Here is a 21,872-nt window from a genome sequence, read left to right as displayed (position 1 = left end):
ATATGAAAATGCAGAGACATCCAGAGAGCATGGGCTATTTAAGTAGTTCAAGTGAATGGGAACGTGCAAGTCGTTTTTATTGCTAAAAATTCTTGCTATCGGTATACTTCCCTTTTGTAGAATATATGCAGTAGGGAATTGTTATTCCCCACAAAGGAGGACTGTGTTATTGTAGGAGTCACTCAGATAAGACTGAATAATAAGAAATAGTATCAATATTCACTGTGAATCAATATCTCTACAACATTTTGGGACCTCTAATCATATTCCACAAACATTAAGAGAGCATGAACTGTGTGCTACAAACTTTATAAGGCTCTGCGGATGTAAGTGTGAACAAAACCCAGTGTGATTTCTATTTCAATACAGTTTATAGAATTCACTGAGAAAGTATAAAAATGTCAGAAAGAAGATGGCAACAAGTCCCCTCTGCATATATTCTACAAAAGGGAAGTATACTGATCTTAGCTTAAGAAAAAATGATGGGTGCCTTTGATCTAGTTTTGGAAGTGAAGAAAGACTTCTCCAAGGAGGAAATGTGATCTGAGTTCAGAATATGAACAACAGAGAAAGAAATTTTAAATAGAGGAGGGGAAAGGCTACAGAAGCCTTTTGGACCAGAAAAAAAGTAGATAAAACAGAGGTAAGTTTGTTGTAACTACTTAGAAAAACAAAGTTTGAGAGGTAGGAAAGGCTTAGATGATGCAGTGCTTAAGAGACATGCTACAGATTATCATTTCTAGTGCTCTGAAAAGCCTTTGAGGGGTTTTAAGAAAGGCAGTGACAATTTTAAATCTAAGTTGCAAGAGATCATGGATAATGAAGGTGGATGGGGGTTATTTAGGAACTTGGCTACCTTGTAGGAGATTATCTACCATACCCTCTTCCAGACAAAAATCTATTTGCAGTCTGCTTACCATTTTATTTCTTATGCACTAACAGATCAAGATTACATTAAACAAAGGATGCACATCTTATGGGGATTTGTTGTTGTTATTGGCAAAAAAAAAAAAGAAAAGATATTTGAAGGATTAACTCTGGGTCCATTATTATTAGTGTAATATTTAATTTGGTAATAAAGTAATAGTCAAAGTTTATGACAATATGGATAATTCCCAAATGTTAGAAAATTTTATTTTTACTGAGCTTGAACATAAGTCCCAAATTCATGTAAAACACCCCTCCAAAAATTTACTTCCTTTTTCTATTTTTGTCCACCATATTGCCAACACAGAAACCTACACCATCTAAGTTTTACTTTTTAACTTATCTACTTATCTTAGCCTTGGAGTCAATCAGCTACTTTTCATCCCCAGATCCAACTTCAGAAAAGGATAAAAGGTTTCTGATGAGACATTTGTTAATAAAAGAGGGGGTTTATTAACTAAATGGTTTCCAAAGCATATCTAGAGCTAGGCTTCATAACAAAACTTCCATATTCTAATGAACTTATAAAGGCAATAGGCAACTAAATTTATTTTTCTGGAGTAACACAGGCTTTAATTTTTAATTCCCACTCATTTTCTCTGTCCCATATGCATTCTTAGCTGACTTAGACTGTGTATGGTGTGTGTGTGGTGGAGGATGTGTATGGGTGTGTGTGTGTGTGTGTGTGTGTGTGTGTGTGTGTGTCAAAATCTGTGAAAGACAGAATGAAACTGTTGTTCTTTACAGAACATTTTAGAGCTCAATTATAAAAGTGCTATACTTAAAGGAAGCACTCAATTTTCAATTGAATCTATTTAAATTTTTATCTACAATAATAAATCAAATATAGGTTATTACATGAAAGCAAGTGTGATCATTGCAATGGTTTCCTCTCCATCCAGCTTTGATGTTTTAAATGGTCCTAATCTACTGTCCTATTTTCCTATTTTGTTAGTATCTACATGAAATCCCTTCAGTGTCAGAGGATTGAAGTGGTATAGGAGGTGTGCATTCTGTAATTTGCCTCAGTTTCATTCTTTATAATTGTATTTTCATTTTTCCTTAACATAGTTTTCTAGTGAAGAATTAGTGATCTGTACTAATTCAGATGCGAAGATTTCACTGACAAGTTAGATCATCTGAGATGTTCACTTGATTACCAAGTAATAATGTGTATAGGGACTGTTTTGTGAAGATACACTGCCAATTTAGGCAAGTATCCAAGCTATTTTTAGGTGTAAAAAATGTTGAGAGATAATTTTCCACACTTTAACCTTAGAAATGATTTACTGAACATTTCTGGTGTTACATGAAGAACTGCTTTCTTACCCTCCAATTAAAGCATTAAAAATTTCAGTAACAGCTCCATATGTCAGAATATTGTTTGCTTAGCCCATTAGTCTGGAAATTTGAAATCATTTTGTAGACTCCATTTTATCAGCCACCATATACTTCCTTATTCACATCTCCTGCATGTCAGCATATACATTAGGTGCCTATGTTTAAATAGGCCTTGTCAACACTCTGAAAAGAAGAATATATAAATTAGCTTTAATAGTATATTCTAACATGCTGTTTTATGTAACTATGGATTCCATTTTTTATCAGCTTCTCTACAGTCTGAATTACTAAACCATTTACAATGTAGACAGCATGAAGTCAGGTTTCACAGAGATTTCTTGAATTACATGTACATCATGACACATTTATTAATAACTATGCACTCTGAAATAAGCAATGCCATTTTTGCAATATGTTCTTTGTAGTGTGAACAAGCAAAAAGATTTTTAAAAGTCAGGTAGTACAAGCCGCATGCCTACTGCAGTAAGAATGGAGTCAAACGTGCACAAAATTTAGACGAGTATGAAAAGCACCATCCATTTTGTAATCCCTGATTTTCCATCTTTAAACTTCCTCAAGAAACACTGAGAAATATTTTTGCAAGATTTGACAACTAGCACCTCCTTTCTTTTTCCTCTGACAGAATTTTCACACAACAGTGAGAAAAGCATTTCTAATAAATAATGTGTTGTTAAGGACAGCCCCATCTATTAAAAAATTATAATTTGCATACTGTTTTAAATGACTGAAGAATTTAAGTCCCCTTAAATCAGAGTAATATATTTTTGTCATTAAAATTCACATATGTAGTCATGGTTATTTCCATATGTAATTAAAGGTGATAAAAACTCTCTCCTGTGGATGTAAAGTTTATAAAATCCAACCATCATAACAAATTCCCTTATTTCAGTCTCTTTCACAGCCCTATTCTTTGATCCACAGTAGTCCATATCTCTCTAAATGCAAAATACATTTGACCCTCTAAGGTTCCCCAAAGTCTTATCCCATTACAGCTTCAGTTCAGAGTCCAAAATCTCATCATCTCATCAGTTCGGAATCCAAAATCTAAATCAAGTTCAGGTGCAGATGAGGCCTCTGCATTTACTCCATGAAGGACAGCTGCTTGGGAAACAGCTCCCCTCCATCTGTTGACCTGCGAAGCTAATGGCACCAGCTCTGTGACCTTTCCCCCGTGTGATGAGGGAGACAAAGGCAATAACTGCCATAGACATTCTGGTTCAAAAATGGGGGAAATGAAGTCAAAAAAAAAAAAAAAAAAAAGGATATAATAGCTCTGAAATTTAACTGGGAAAATTTTCTAGTAGTTCTCAAATCTGTCCTCTGAGCTCTGGGCTCTGCCCTCTGAGTGTTCTTTTTCAAGACAGCCAGGATGTGTCTGCAGCTGATTCTCAGCCTGCTTCCTGCCAACGGAGCCTTGGGTTGTGACAGCCTCAAAATATGTTGTACTTTCTCTGTCCTCTTCATCCATCATTTCTACTGAAACAATTTCCTCAATAACTCTGTATGTTTAGAATAAGTTTCACTGATTTTTCACTCCACCAGAAGCCACCTCTAAAATGTCTCTCAGGGATCATTTTTGCTCCTGCTGAGGTGACCAATGGGCACTTCCTAGATATCCTCAGATTAAGTTGAAAAGATCTGAGAGACAGTTTTAATCTTCAGAGAGTCCTTTTTGTGATGGAATACTCTGGATTTTTAAAAACTTCTTGAGGTTTTAGCAAGGGGTTATAGAGTTACACCCTTAGCTTTGTTCTAGGTATCATCCTTTGCAATACTTTCCTGACTTTAAGGAGGTTTTTCCACCTGAGAAAGAATTTTCAAAATCATGAGCTCTTATTTTCTTTTTTGTCCAATATTTCTTACAATGTACCTATTTCCCTTAATATTTTACCATATGCAGTAAGAAGAACCAGACTACACCTCCATCTCTAATTAGAAATGTCCTCAATTAAATATACAAGGTCATCACTTACAAGTTATGCTTTCTACATAGCTGTAAGAGACCATTTCCCAAAGCTTCTGCTGTAACACAACAAAGATATCTGCTCCTGACTTCATACTGAGGCTTCACAGGTGCATCCTCAATGTCCATATTTCTACTAATAATCCACTAGAAGAAAATTAGATTTCCACTACCATTTTTCTCAAAATCTAATTTGTAACCTCTGCCAAGTTCCACAATTTTAGCAACACTTCACTTTCAGATAAAAAATTCTGTATTAGTTTTATTTTACTGCATATCAAATTACCACAAACATACGAAGAGGTTTAAGGCAACATGTATTGATTGTTTTTGTTTCTGTGAATTGAAAGTCCAAAAACATTTAACTGGATCCTCTACATTGAGCTCACATATGTAAGTAAAATGTGATTTTGTGTGAGCATCCTTTAAGCCCCATATACAGACAGGAAGGAAGACAAGTTATTTTTATAAGTACAATTTAAGTCATAAAATGGTTCACAGCCCAAATCATATTACTAGAAATTTATTAAAATTTATTCTAAGGAAAAATTAAATGTTATCATAAAAATTTTTAAAAAACCAAATGTTTCTCCCAGTACACTTTATTAAAATTAAAATTACAAATAACCCAATGCAAAGAACTGCTTAAGAAAATCCTAGTGAAAAACACATCCTTGAATAATGTATTGCTCTTAAAAGTAATGATTTTGAAGAGCACAAATTTTTAAGAAATATGAAAAAATATAAAATGGCAATAAAAATAATTGCACAGTGTGCAGACAACTCCTCATACTGTGAACACTGCAAACCCAAAAAACCAAAGGTCAAATGTTTTCTCTGATATGTAGATGCTAATTCACAATAAGGGGGAGGAGAACATAAAGGTTCTGGACTGTAGACAGGGTAGTGAAGGGAGGGAATGGGGTTTGGAGGGAGGAATTATAGAATGATTTGGACATTATTATCCTATATACATATATGATTACATGACCTGTGTAACTCTACATCATGTACAACCAGACAAATGCAAAGTTGCACTCCATTTATGTATGATGTTTAAAAAAGCATTCTACTGTCATGTATAACTAATTAGCACAAATAAAAATATGTATACAAAAGGTTTTTTAAAAAGCTACTATTAAGAAAATTTAAAGGCAAGCTCCAGAGTGGATGAAAAATCATATATATATATGTTTGTGCATACATATATCTGATACAGGACATATTTTAGAACATGTACCCTTCGAATTCACAACTCACATTAGGATGGTGAAGAATAATCATACAATTAACTCAAGACATATAGAAAAACACCAAATACTATTCAGCATCATTAATGAAAATAACAATGATCTCTATGTTCATATACACAAGAAAAAAAAAAACATTGTGAAATAGAACCAAAAAATAAATAAACAACAATGTGTGAAATAGGAATCAAAAATAAATAAACAAAAATATTGTTTAAATCAAATACGTTAATGTTTTTCAAAGACATGCTCTGAGAAAAAAGCAAAACAGGAAAGATTAAATAATGTTTTATTTGATTTTTATGAAGCTCAGAATAGACAAAAAAATAGTTCCAAATGTTGTACTATTTTTTATTAAGAAACTGTCAAATTTTTTAAAATTTTCTATTAAGCAAAAGTCAAAAATATTTTATGCTATTGAAAGACAGTGGTACATGTCTGTAATCCCACTGACTCAGGAGACTGAGGCAAGAGAATTCCAAATTGGAGGCCAGCCTCAGCAACTTAGTGAGACTCTATCTATAAAGAAAAAAAATAGAAAGAACTGGGGATTTTGGTCAGTGGTAAAGTGTCTTTGGGCTCAATCCCCAGTAACAAAACAAAACAAAACAAAACAAATTTTGGTGAATGTCTTTGCTAATTTGGATTAGGCAAAGACTCCTTAGAAAAGTCACAAAATGTGTAAACCATGGAAAAATATATTAATTATATTTTGCCAAAATTAAAAACTTATACACATCAAAATAGCATTGAAAAACAATAAGCCAAACCAGAGCAGAAATAGAGAGAAACAATTACATAATTTGACAAAAGGACTTGCACCCAAAATAATAAAAAGATAACCTAATGAAAAAAATGAGTAAAGGATTTAAGCTGGCCATTTACAAAGGAAGACACACTTTTTTTAAAAAAATGGTCAACATCTATGCAGAAAAGAATTAACATAGTAGGCTCAACTGCTGCATTTTCAAAGTCCTGCTTATGCGAGTAGCTCTTGACTGGTATCTGGAATCTTAAATGCAATCTAACCATTAACTAGTTAGATGGACTCACTGTGCCTAAAGTGTACAAACAGGTTTATATTAACACTTACATGCCTTGTGGGAGTCTGGAATTTAGGTGCTTGCCAGACATTGGGTACTCCCTTGATACCTATGTGACCAGATTCCAAGACAAACCTTGAACATTAAGTCTTTCCGTAGCTGCTGTCACATTATTGCTGATGGAATTAAACATGTGTTGTGACTCCCCTGGGAAAAATATCTTGGAGGCTTGTCCCTGGTTTCCTCCAGATTTTTACCCCATTCCTTTCCTTTGACAGATTTTACTTTGTATCTTTCACCACAATAAGCCATAGCTGTGAGTAGAGCTAAAGTCTTTTTACTTTGAAATCTATTGAATCATTGAAAATGAGGTGGTGGTAGTGGGGTCTTTGAGATTCTCCAGTACAGCATCACTAATTATTAGGGAAATGCAAATTCAATACACATGTTACAATATATAGTTTTTTTCCCCTACATTTTCTCTTTAAATCTGTACATACACTAGAGTAGTTAAAATAGATATGATTGACAATGCCAAATGTTGGAGAAGATGCAAAGAAACAAAACCCACTCTCATGCAGGGGGTAAAGTGGCATGAACACGTTAGGAAGAATTCGACAGTTTCTTAAAATGTTAAATAACTGAAAACAGCTTACTTGACTATCAACAGGAAAACAGATCATTAAGCTTAGCTATATTCATAAATATAATCCAACGATAAAAAGGAATAGATTACTATTACAAGCAACATGGATATCTCAAAATATTATGCTAAGTAAAAAATTCAAAGAAAAGTACTTTAATCTGTAAGAAATTCTAGGATATGAAACAAATCAATGATAGAAATAAAACCTTTCTTGTTTTTTATTGATTTTTTTTAGTGGTGAGAGGGGTCAGTGGTTGGTTGGAAAGAGGTATGACAGAAATTTCTGGAATGTCAGAAATGTTTTGTCATGATATAAATGTGGGTCTACATACATATTGGCATTTCTCAAAACTAGTGAAACACTAAATGGAATCTTTATATTCTGAGCATTACATGATATATAAATTATACCTCAATAAAACAGAATAAATTCATCAAAACTGCAACATATTTCATGAGCACATTTATTGTTATTAAAGAGGTCTGAACTAAAATTGCCTGCAAGTATGGTCAGTATTTTCACTCTGTTTTGGAGCCCCTTAATTGCAGATGTGTCAATAAAATAAAAAAATTGATCAGTGCTATTAATTTAATGATTGATGTGGAATGAACCCATTAAAATTGGTTTTGTTTTGCTAAGCATGGAGGCACATGCCTGTAATCCCAGAGACTCAGGACACTGAGGCATGAGGATTGCAAGTTCAAGGCTAGCCTCAGGAACTTAGTAAGTCCCTAAACAACTAAGCAGGACTCTGTTTCTAAATAAAATTTTAAAAAGGACTGGGAAAGTGTCTCAGGGTGAAGCACCACTGAGTACCAAAAAAGAAAAAATTCAATCTCTGGTACCAAAAAAGAAAAAAAAAATTAGCTTTGTTTTAAAATGAACTCTAGTCAAAAATTTTTGCTAAGCTAAAATAAATAAAATTTAGAGAAATTTTTGTATTTAAAACATGTGAAAAGCTAAAAAGAATAAATAATATCTGTAAGTGCAGAAATTTATATATTGCTTTCTTCATCTCTCATGAAGTAATAAAATTGAGGCTATGAAATTTTATATTTGTATCATATATTAAAAGACATATTTACTATATATACATGTATTATATATTATATATATATATACATATGTGTGTGTCTCTTAAGCCTACTGCTTTTTTTTTTTTTTTAGTTCTGATAATTAAAGTGCAAAGCAACTATTCTCACTGAAGTTGCCTAGATCAAGATATTACTATTGGGGATCCAACATGGCGGTGGATGCAGAGAAATAAAGTCTCTGACCTCTTCAGCTGCTGCAGGCATAGAGTCTTAAACCAAACCGTCTAAATGCTGTTTGCTCAGGATCACTAGGCAATTCTGAGCTGACATGGATTTGGGGCGAACAGTCTGTGCCTCTCAGAACACACACTGAGCCAGGATCGGCGGAATTCAAGCTCCCGTTCGCCTGCGTCTTGCAGACAAACCACTGTGACTCAGCACTAAACAATCCCGCTGAATCAACTGGTCGGCCCTTCTGAACCTGCGGAGGTTAATACCAACCGAGCCTTCATAGGCAGTGGCCACAGGATTGAGACGGGGCTTGGGAGAGCCAGTCAGGACCCACCCGTTGCATTGGTCACCCGGCAAAGGGAACGAACTGTCACCATTTGCATGGGATACCACCATGGCTGAGAACTGACATCACCAGAATGCAGTGGAGGAGATAACTTCATTGAAACTGGCGGCAACAGGTGTGTAACCCCTAGCCTTCCCTCTCCACACAGAGGAGAAACCTTAAGGGCCCCTCCCAGCTCTCCTATGAGTGTGATAGTCAGACCGAGGGAATCAGGAGTGGCGCAGGACCCGCAGCGCTTGACCCCCAGCTACCGCTCCCACCAGTGATGACAACTGAGGTCTCTTGCACCAGCTACCGGGGACGTGGCTACCGGAGGGCAAGCAAAATATGCTAAGGGTTCTCAGCCCCAAGCTCCACAAACTTAGGGTCTGAAGAAATGGCAAACAGTGAGCGTGTGCCCAGTCGTTCAAGAAAATAGGGTTCCCCGGAGCAGCAGAACTGGCGTGTAGCCAGTATTGTGGTGAGCATCACTGGTGAGCAGGACCTGGCTTAAGGAAAAGTGGGGAAGTAACTAGACACAAGAAAAGGCCCTAGACATTCAGGATTGGAGAACCGCCCAGTCTGGGAGGAGGAGCTGCTGCACAGTGATTGGTTCCCGTGTATTGAGAGGAGAAGCTTGGCCTGGTGGGCACAGCTCCACCTACTGGAAGAGAAGTTAATCAAACTCTAAGACTGCATTTATTAAATTTTTTATTTGTTTTCTGTATTTTCATTTTTTTATTTTTTAAATTTTTTTATTTTTTAAATATTTTTTATTATTTATTTTATTTTTTATTTGTATTTTTTTGACTTTTTTAAAAATTTTTTTTTTTTTTATTTTCTATTTTTTTCTTTTGTCTTTTAATTTCTTTCAAATTCCTTATCCCTTCTTCCTTGAATACTACCTGTTTACTCTCATTCTCTTTAGTGACTTCTTCCCTTCCCTTCTAATACCTTTCCTCCCAAGCATCAAATAAATTTATAGGAGTAAACAGTAACTCAGCAGTCAAACAGAACAAGAAGTAACATGAGCAGCATGAAAAAGCAAGGAAGAAAAGGGGTACAAACAATGCAGGACAGCCTAAATATTCAGGAGGACCTAGAGGCATCAGAAAAAATGGTCAAATAAAGAACTCAAGGAATACCTTAGACAGATGGAATGGAATCTTAAAGAGGATATGAGATAGCAAATTCAAGCAATGAAAGAACACATTGAAAATGAATTACATAAACAGATAAAAGAAGCAAATAAGCATCTTTATCAGGAGATAGAGATTATAAAAAAAATCAAACACTAATTCTAGAAATGAAGGAAACTATAAACCAAATTAAAAACTCATTTGAGAGTATCACTAACAGAGTGGAGCAAGTAGAAGCCAGAACATCAGATAAAGAAGACAAAATATATCATCTTGAAAAGAATCTAGCCAACTCAGAAAGGCTGGTAAAAAATCACGAGAAAAACATCCAAGAGATATGGGATAACATAAAAAAATCCAAACTTAAGAGTCATCGGGATAGAGGAAGGTATAGAGGTTCAAACCAAGGGAATGAGCAACCTGCTGAATGAAATAATTATAGAAAACTTTCCAGAAATAAAAAAGGAAACGGATATACAAATTGTAGATGCATAAAGGACACCGAGCATACAAAATCACAGTAGACCAACGCCAAGACACATTGTTATGAAGATATCCAATATACAGAACAAAGAGAAAATGTTAAAAGATACAAGAGAAAGGAGGCAGATTACATTCAGAGGTAAACCAATAAGGTTAACAATGGATTTTTCATCACAGACGCTGAAAGCGAGAAGATCCTGGAACAATGCATTTCAAACACTGAAAGACAATGGAAGCCAACCAAGAATTTTGTATCCAGCAAAATTAAGCTTCAGGTACAACAACGAAATAAAAATCTTTCATGATAAACAAAAGTTAAAAGAATTTGCAGCCAGAAAACCAGCATTGCAAAGCATCTTGAACAAAACACTACACGAGGAAGAAATGAAAAACAATAACCAAAATCAACAGTGGGAAGTACCTCAGTAAAGACAGAGTGCCACAGTCTGGCTGGGCACAATTCAGGAGCCACTTGTCCAAAGAAACGAACTTTATTTTTAGAACCACACACACCAAACAAAACAGCTCCTCAGGAAAAACCTCAGAGCCCAACTGCCACCACTGGCTTCCCACAAGCATCTCTCCCAAACACCAGCCTCTCCCTCCCACAATCCTCCTGCTCTAGAGGCCGATTGACTGGGTCGCGCGGGCAGAGCCAAAAAAGTCACTCAATGAGCAGCTCCGTGGTCTGAAAGGGCACGGAAACAGCCCAATGAGCATCACCGCAGAGGAGCCAATCAGCTAGATGTTGCTGGGGCCGCTGTGAGCCAATCATCAGCTGGCAGTCTGAAAGTTTGCTGGGGCCCCTTCGGCTGTGGCTCTCAACAGCAGAGGGCAGGGGGAAAGCTAATCATGGAGAAACAAACCAAATTAAAAAAAAAAAGATAAATAATCAAACATGGCTGGAAGTACAAACCATATATCAATAGTAACTCTAAACGTTAATGGCTTAAACTCTCCAATAAAGCGACATAGGCTGGTAACATGGATTAAAAAAATAAATCCAACAATATGCTGCCTCCAGGAGACACATCTGATTGGAAAAGACATACACAGGCTGAAGGTGAAAGGTTGGGAAAAAATATACCATGCACACGGTCCTCATAAGCAAGCAGGGGTGGCCATCCTCATATCGAATAAAATCGAATTCAAGACTAAGTTAATCAAAAGGGATAAGGAAGGACATTATATACTGATAAAAGGAACCATTAACCAATAAGACATAACAATTATCAATATTTATGCACCAAATAAGGGAGCTAAGATGTTCATAAAACAAACTCTCCTCAAGTTCAAGAATCAAATAGACCACAACACAATAATTATGGGTGACTTCAATACACCTCTCTCACCATTGGACAGATCCTCCAAACAAAAGTTGAATAAAGAAACTATAGAACTCAATATCACAATCAATAACCTAGACTTAACTGACATATATAGAATATATCAACCATCATCAAGTGGATATACTTTTTTCTCAGTAGCACATGGATCCTTCTCAAAAATAGACCATATATTTTGCCATAGGGCAACCCTCAGTAAATATAAAGCGGTGGAGATAATACCATGCATTTTATCTGATCATAATGGAATGAAACTGGAAATTAATGATAAAAGAAGGAAGGAAAAATCCTATCACATGGAAAATAAACAATATGTTACTGAATGATCAATGGGTTACAGAAGACATAAAGGAGGAAATCAAAAAATTCTTAGAGATAAATGAAAATACAGATACAACATATTGGAATCTATGGGACACAATGAAAGCAGTTTTAAGAGGGAAATTCATCGCCTGGAGGTCATTCCTCAAAAAAAGAAAAAACCAACAAATAAATGAGCTCACACTTCATCTCAAAGCCCTAGAAAAGGAAGAGCAAAACAACAAAAGGCAAGAAATAATTAAAATCAGAGCGGAAATCAACGAAATTGAAACAAAAGAAACTATTGAAAAAATTGACAAAACTAAAAGTTGGTTCTTCGAAAAAATAAATAAGATCGACAGACCCTTAGCCATGCTAACGAAGAGAAGAGAGAGAACTCAAATTACTAACATATGGGATGAAAAAGGCAATATCACAACAGATGCTACAGAAATACAGAAGACAATTAGAAATTATTTTGAAACCCTATATTCCAATAAAATAGAAGATAGTGAAGACATCGATAAATTTCTTAAGTCATATGATTTGCCCAGACTGAGTCAGGAGGATACACACAATTTGAACAGACCAATATCAATGGATGAAATAGAAGAAGCAATCAAAAGACTACCAACCAAGAAAAGCCCAGGACCGGATGGATATACAGCAGAGTTTTACAAAACCTTTAAAGAAGAATTAATGCCAATACTTTTCAAGTTATTTCAGGAAATAGAAAAAGAGGGAGCTCTTCCAAATTCATCTATGAGGCCAACATCACCCTGATTCCGAAACCAAACAAAGAAACCTCAAGAAAGAAAATTATAGACCAATATCTCTAATGAACCTAGATGCAAAAATCCTCAATAAAATTCTGGCAAATCAGATACAAAAACATATCAAAAAAAAATTGTGCACCATGATCAAGTAGAATTCATCCCTGGGATGCAAGGATGGTTCAATATACAGAAATCAATAAATGTTATTCACCACATCAATAGACTTAAAGATAAGAACCATATAATCATCTCAATAGATGCAGAAAAAGCATTCGACAAAGTACAGCATCCCTTTATGTTCAAAACATTAGAAAAACTAGGGATAACAGAAACTTACCTCAACATTGTAAAAGCTATCTATGCTAAGCCTCAGGCTAGCATCATTCTGAATGGAGAAAAATTGAAGGCATTCCCTCTAAAATCTGGAACAGAAAAAGTTGGCTTCGATCTACATACTGTGGGGTCAGGCTCCAAATTTCTTAATAGGACACCCATAGCACAAGAGTTAATAACAAGAATCAACAAATGGGACTTACTTAAACTAAAAAGCTTTTTCTCAGCAAGTGAAACAATAAGAGAGGTAAATAAGGAGCCTACATCCTGGGAACAAATTTTTACTCCTCACACTTCAGACAGAGCCCTAATATCCAGAGTATACAAAGAACTCAAAAAATTAAACAATAAGAAAACAAATAACCCAATCAACAAATGGGCCAAGAACCTGAACAGACACTTCTCAGAGGAAGACATACAATCAATCAACAAGTACATGAAAAAATGCTCACCATCTCTAGCAGTCAGAGAAATGCAAATCAAAACGACCCTAAGAAACCATCTCACTCCAGTAAGATTGGCAGCCATTATGAAGTCAAACAACAAGTGCTGGCGAGGATGTGGGGAAAACAGTACACTTGTACATTGCTGGTGGGACTGCAAATTGGTGCGGCCAATTTGGAAAGCAGTATGGAGATTCCTGGGAAAGCTGGGAATGGAACCACCATTTGACCCAGCTATCGCCCTTCTCAGACTATTCCCTGAAGACCTTAAAAGAGCGTACTATAGGGACACTGCTACATCGATGTTCATAGCAGCACAATTCACAATAGCTAGACTGTGGAACCAACCTAGATGCCCTTCAATAGATGAATGGATAAAAAAAAATGTGGCATTTATACACAATGGAGTATTACTCTGCACTAAAATATGACAAAATCATGGAATTTTCAGGGAAATGGATGGCACTAGAGCAGATTATGCTAAGTGAAGCTAGCCAATCCCTAAAAAACAAATGTCAAATCTCATCTTTGATATAAGGAGAGCAACTAAGAACAGAGTAGGGAGGAAGAGCATGAGAAGAAGATCACCATTAAACAGGGTCGAGAGGGGGGAGGGAAAGAGAGAGAGAAGAGAAATTACATGGTAAAGGAAGGAGACCCTTATTGTTATACAAAATTACATATAAGAGGAAGTGAGGGGAAAGGGGAAAAAAAGATAGAGAAATTAATTATAGTAGATGGGGTAGAGAGAGAAGATGATAGGGGAGGGGAGAAAGGGGAGGGGGGATAGTAGAGGATAGGAAGGGCAGCAGAATACAACAGACACTAGTATGGCAGTATGTAAAAAAGTGGATGTGGAAACGATGTGAATCTGCAATATGTATAAGGGGTAAAAATGGGAGTTCATAATCTGCTTGAATCAAATGTATGAAATATGATATGTCAAGAGCTTTGTAATGTTTTGAACAACAAATAATAATAAAAAAGTTACAATGAATTTGTTTTGAAATAACCCTGAAGCATTGTTTGCAGATTAAACTAAATGTATAAACACCACCAACAACAAAAAGATATTACTATTAATGTCAATCAGTGATTCCCAGGCATATACCTTAAAAATCTGATAAGGGAATATAATCAACAAAAGCTTACCTTTAGTCTATTTGAGGAAAATTTAAACACTTAAATAGTGTTTCATTACTCAAACTGCATAATGCGTCAATACAAATCAAAATGAGTCCAATATTGTGTGAAATTTTTTATTGAGAATTTGAAGGTAGTGAGTTTCAATGTAAGAAAACTTAAGCCAAATTATTACAAGAGTTTTAAATTTGGTTTTCAATAATTTTCTAGGTGTTTTCTTTATATCAACCCAAGTATTCTTTTGAGTTTTCTAGACTTTATCTTTCCTGATGATGCTCTAGTCTAGACACTACTATGATTTACTCTCCCCAAATTTATCACACTGAAATGCAATATACAATTTAAAATAATGGTGGAGACTTAAAGAAGTGTAAAATGATGACCTTTTAAAATTTATGTTGATTAAAAAAATGATAAAACATAGCTATTGTCCAGTGACATCTAGCCTGACCACACCTACAGGCAGTTTTAGTAGCAACCTCTTTAATGAATGAAACAGATCATTTAGAAACAAGAAGACTATCTCAGCTCAAGTAATTACAGAGACAGTTAATTCTCCAATTCTATGTCTAAAATGTGAATTGAAAGCATATAAATGTGAATACGGGCATATGAGAAATATATTTTATGCACAAGTCAAAATTTATTTTCATTCTGAATGATCAAATTTGATTACCTAGTTAGACCCAATTTTCTAACTTGTCAATATTTCAACTTTATTTTGCACTATTAAGTTTTGAGTATTCATTTTATAGCTAGCTCTTTCATTTATTGAGTGCATAGCTTATGCTAGACACTATTCAAAATACTATACATATAATACTGATTTATCCAGTATTAGAATTGTTTGAGATGGATATTATTTTTCCCATTTCACTCCTAGGCTGAGGATCAGAGAAATTTAGTAGCTTGTCCAAGTCTGTATCATAAGAAGCAGAGGAGCTGGAATCAAGTGTAGTTCTTTTGACTAACAATTATATTACACTGCTACCTATAATTTCACAAAATTAGAAATGCCTTCAATTTACCTTATTTACTAGTTTTCAATACACTTCTTCAATAGATAATTCATAAAGAAAGTAAGAGGCATTTTGCCAGAAAAATTAATTACTACCACTGTTCCAGGTTTCTGTTCTCTCGACTGAAAGGCTCAGGGGTCACTCCAGTTGAACTGGGCTGCCTGGGCTGTGCAAAATAACCACACAAGAGACACAAATACCTTTTTCTTTGGGGTTGCTGTGACAGCTCCTCTGACCTTAAGGGTCTGCAGAAAGAGAGAGCAAGAGCACGCACTGACCCCTTTTATTGAGGAGAAGCTATTCAAATGAGGCAAGGGGTCAAGTTTCAGGGGGCTGAGTCTATCTTCATGATGTCCACTGTCAGCAGGTTGACTGACACCTGGGTAGGCCACACCCAAGGGCATAGTAAGAGAAGGGGACACACACAAGGCACTTCCATGGAAGATTCTATCCCTACAGGGCAAGGGGTTATATTACAAAGGAACAGGTAAGGATAGCTCCACCCATAGGGCTGTAGCAAGAGACATCTATCCTCAAACCCAAGAAGGGTGGGGAAAGCTCTGCCACATTTCTGTGACTGAGTGCCTCAGCACCCAGCTGGGGAGTGTGACTCAGTCATGTGCAAGGTTGGTCTCCCACACCACTGTAACATTCATATTATATTATTCTAAATATATTTCTGATCTATTTTCTGATGGTGAAATAAAAAATGTTATTAACATTCCTTCAAGTAGGCTAGTTTTTCAGATGTTGTCAATTTTTCTTTAATAACTGAGTATGTTTTGCAACTATTATTTTATAATTAATTCAACGTTTTCTAAGCATCGATGAGATTCATGCTGTAATTATCCAACACTGATTTCTATGCTATTTAGCTTGCTATGAAATCTGCTGTCCTATTAGCCCTGTATCAGACGATACATTAGATGTCAAGGAGAACCTCTCCAAGTTCTCGGTTTTTAACCTATCACATTCACTTCTCAAGGTTAGTGAAATGAATGGAGAGTTGGTGTTCATAAAATCCCTGAAGTGACTTCATTTCAGGTTGTGCTCCCATTTCATTTTTACACATGACATGTTTTACAGAGACCATCAAAGTCATGTTTTCATTTGTTGTGAATTAAAAAGAGATAAAATCTGAAATCCAACAGGATAAAATACTACACATCTTGTTGACAAGCAATTTAATGAAGCTACATATAAGCTTCTATTTCACTCTGAGCAATCATATGCCACCTTTTGAGATTCACATGTTTTTGAATGAAGAAAGTCTGAAAAATACTCAATTAACCTTTGTGAAAGAATCAGTACAATATGTGAAAAAAAATAGGCTTTAGATGGACAAGCACCATCTGAGTACTTAATCTCTCTAAATGTCACTCTCTTTAGCTGCAAAATGTTAAAACTTGATTTTGCAAAAAATGTTGAGAGAACTGAGATAAGTGAAGTACCTAGCAAATGACAGGTATAAAAAGTAACAATACAACAGAGAGCACTAATGGTTATTTTACTCATGAGGTTACAGAATCTAGCAATGTAAATAATAACAATCCTTAAATTTTTTTTCGATTGAATTACATGTATTTTCTACATGCTATCACAACCATACAATGTGGAAAATGGGGCAATCTTATATTTTACAAAAGGAATAAGAGAAAGTTTACCTGAAACTAAAAGCAGCATGATATTAACAGAATATTTTGTCTTTTTTAGACTCTTTAAACACCCCCAAAATAAACTCTGTACCCATTTGTGTCATCTAATATTTATTCTCAATTCATCCCTCAGCTCTAATCAATAATCTTCTTTCTGTAGATATAGATAGAAATGCCTATATTGGAAATCTCGTCTAAGTGGAATCATATATTATGTGGTTTCTGTGAGTGATTTTTTTCTTTAGAATAATACTTTCAAGGATCATCTTTGTTGTGTCATGTATCAGTACTTCATTCTGTTTTTGCTGTCAAATAATATTTAGTACCACAAATGCATCACATTTGCTTATCAATCCATTGATGTTAATAGATATTGAAATTATTCTACATTTTTTAAACAATATTATGTATAAAAATATGACTTCATTATTTGATGCTTGACAGTTATTTATCCCTAGTGCTTTTCCTTTCTGCTCCACATGTGGGAAAGCTACAAAGAAATCTCTGGTGCACCCACCTTCAGGGTCAATGTGAAATTTAAGCAATGCACAAAAACCTCCAGCCCAGCCCTGCACTCTAACCACCATAAAAATTCGAAACCAGTCTCTTTTTCATGCTTTCTCAAGCCATTTTGAATTAATAGGAAGCCGCCCACTTTTTCCAAAAACCCTTCTTTTGTTAGTAATAAAATCTGTTCATCTTTTTCTACACATACAATGTTAGAGTGTGGCATCATCAGTCTCAAAAAAAAAACCAGATTCTGGATGGTGGTCCATCTGCTTCTGCAGGGTAGTTACAAACAACTTCAATGAACATCTTGTGTACTAGTTTTTCTATACAGATTTTTTTTCAATTATGTTGAGTATATAACTAAGAGTAGAATTGCTAGGCTATATAGTAATTCTGTTTAAGTTTTCAATGATTATAAATAAAAGTCTTTTTTTGTTTAAAATGGCTGTTCCATTTTACATTCTCACTAGGAATGTATGATGGTTCCAATTTCCCTATGCCTGACAAATTTATTAATGTCTGTTTTTATAGCCCTCATAGTAGGTGTGAAGGGACATTTCATTGTGCTTTGGATTTGCATTTCCCTAATGACTAAAGATGCTAAGTATCTTTTCATGTATTTATTGGTTATTTGCCTACCTTTTTGAAAAAAAAAATATATATATACATATATATTCAAATACTTTGCCCATTTTTAATTAGATAAATATATCTCTTTTTAACTATTGAATTTCTAAGTGTTGTTTAAATATTCTATATACAAGTCCCTTACAAAATATATAATTTGCAAATATTTTCTCCTATTCTGTACATTGTCTTTTCACTTTTTTGATGGTGTCCTCTGAAGCCCCATTCAACAATTTCAATCTTCAACTTATTGACTCTAATTATATCCTATGGCCATTCCATCTGCAGGAGAATTTTGGAAGTGCTTTCAACCAAGTCAAAATTGGTACTCATAACAAAATTATGGTTTTGCTAGGAAATAAAAAGGGAAGAATATATATCATGTGGCCATTAGAAAACAGCCATATAGAATAAAAGCATGAGTCAAATCATAAAAGAAGCTCTTTCAAATGTATTTTATATCTCAGAAATCTGAAACAATCTTGAGCATCTTGCTCTTCTTTTTCAAAATCCCAGTAACATATCTAATGTCTCTGTTGTCTTCTTCAGCCCTAGAACCACAAATGGCTTATGAGGATCAATAAACCACAACCTCTGTATTCCACCAAGCATTCACTCTCCCTGTATCATTGTTTTAAAATTTCTGCTATAAGTCATGAAAAGTTTTTCATGATATTATCTTTACTTCTTCTTGAGAAATTATAATACACAGATATTGACATTGCCCTGTAGCATTTTTTAATTAAAAGACTGAAATTCTGTAAAGTGTAAATGATAGGACAGTAAACTGATATACCTCATTTGAAATTATGTATGTTTCTGAATGTCTTATTTAATGGAACCATACTTTCTACTGAATAAGATTATGTTGTCAGGACTATTTCCTGCTCTATACTTAGTATTGACTACTTAATGGAAAAGACAAGCTTAAGACCAAACTCAGAACACTAATCATTATTCACTTGACAAATATGTGTATTTCCCTTCAATGAGTTTACACTTTAGAGGCAAATCAGTGGTTGTTACCACATACAACACAACACTGCTACTTATAAATAAGGATATTAAAGTTAAAGAGGTTACACATCAGGCACATGGAATGTAATCATTAAACACTGTTTTTTTAATCATCCTATCTATTTATTCTTTCACTTCTAGGATGTTATACTCTATACTTTTCAGTTTTTAAAGTAATAATTTTAAACAAAGTTAATTTAGAAACTTTCATGTAGATACAACTAAAATATTCCCATTTAATTGGTTTCTTAAATTTTTGTTATTTTGTAAATCCAAGCTTTTATCAACATGAATATTTTTAGGTGCCTGTTCAGATTTTCAGAGACTACAAGATATACTAAAGTACAGTACAATGACATGAGGAAATAAAGTCTGAAATCTGACAAGATTGTATTATCTCTTTACATTTGGTTTAGGAAGATTAAATGATTAGTTATACTTTAGGATGTACAACCAGTCATTTAAATCCTAAAGTATAACCAGTCATTTAAATCCTAAAGTATAACCAGTCATTTAAATCCTAAAGTACAACCAGTCATTTAATCTTCCTAAACCAAATGTAAAGAGATAATACAATTTTGACAGATTTTAGACTTTATTTATAACCTATATATAATAGGTTAATGTACACTGAAGTCAGTAATATGGTGGAAGGTACCTGTTTTAACTAATGTATAAATAGCAACATAGAGAATCAAGAAAAATGAAGAATTAGCTGAGCACAGTGATGCATACCTGTGATCTAAGCGGCTCAGGAAGCTGAGGCATGAGGATTGCAAGTTCAAGGCCAGCCTCAGCCATAGTGAGGCGCTAAGCAACTCAGTGAGACCCTGTCTCTAAGTAAAATACAAAATAGGGCTGGGGATGTGGCTCAGTGGTCAAGTGTAGGAAGGAAGGAAGGAAGGAAGGAAGGAAGGAAGGAAGGAAGGAAGGAAGGAAGGAAGGAAGGAAAAGAAGAAAGAGGGAAATAAAAATGAAGAATTAAAATGTTCCAATCAAAGTAATAAGATAAATCTTCAGAAACCAAACCTAATAAATCTGTTTTCTTTCAAACAACAGCTGAGGTAGGACATCACCAATAGACTTACTTAAGAAGAAACGCTAAAGGGAGTCCTTCACGTTGAAAGGAATAATGTTGAAAGGAATAGACATTAGCCAGTAACATGACAACAACAAGAAATTATGAAACTTGTTGGTAAAGGTAAATATATAGACAAAGAATCCTGTAGTACTATAATGGCTGTGGATAAATCACTTCTCATTCTCATTAAGAAGTTAAAGGGCATAGTATTTAAAAATGTCTGTAACTAACCTGTTAAAAGATACACCATATGAACAGATGTATATCGGGTGGAGAAGTTATAGAATATACAACAAAAAAAGTATATCAGGTGGAGAAGTTATAAAATTTTTGTTGTACAATAAAATGTAAGTTGATATTAGCTTAAATAATTATAGACTTATATAGACTGCTTAAGATATTTTGTTATCTCCAATATAACAAAAAAAATTAAGAAACTTAGAGAATTTTTATAAAAAAATGAAAAGGAATAAAAAGACAAAGTAAGACAGCAACATATATGCAAATAAAAAGACAAAGTAAGACAGCAACATATATGCAAAAGAACTACAAGACTAACAGACAATAACTAATGAAATGAAACATAAAAATCCTTCATTATCTATAATTACTTTAAATATAAACCAATAAAATTGAACAATCAACAGATGGTTAAATTCATTAAGAAGTTATTCAAAATACAGATTGGGAAAACAGGTGGGGAATCCCGTGAAAACAGAAAGGAAATCAGTGGAGTACAGAAAGGGGCTAGAAGGGAAGGGAGAAGGAACTAGAAAACAGAGGATTGGTAGACTGAAATTGACCAAACTACACTGCGTACATATATGAATATGCCACAGTGTATTTCACCTTTTTATATAAAAAGTACCAATTAAGAAAACAATAAATAAATAGTAGGAAGACCAGTAAAGCAGAGGAAGGGGAAATTGGGGGAAGGGGAAAAATAAGAAGTACTGGGGACTGAAATGGAACAAATTATGTTTCATCATGATTATATGATTATATATATCAAAACCCAATATTATGTACAAATATCAGAACAAAATGCAACTATATGCTATCTATAGGAGACTGATGCCACAAATTAAAAAGAATCACAAGGCTATTACGAACAATTATATACCAACAAACTGTTTAACCTAGAAGTGGATAAATTCCTAGAAACATACAATAGACTAAAACTAAATCATGACAAAATAAAAAATCCAAACAAATCTA

Source organism: Callospermophilus lateralis, chromosome 3 (assembly GCF_048772815.1).
Source record: "Callospermophilus lateralis isolate mCalLat2 chromosome 3, mCalLat2.hap1, whole genome shotgun sequence".
In the NCBI taxonomy this organism is placed as follows: Eukaryota; Metazoa; Chordata; class Mammalia; order Rodentia; family Sciuridae; genus Callospermophilus; species Callospermophilus lateralis.
Note: the sequence above shows the minus strand (reverse complement) of the source record.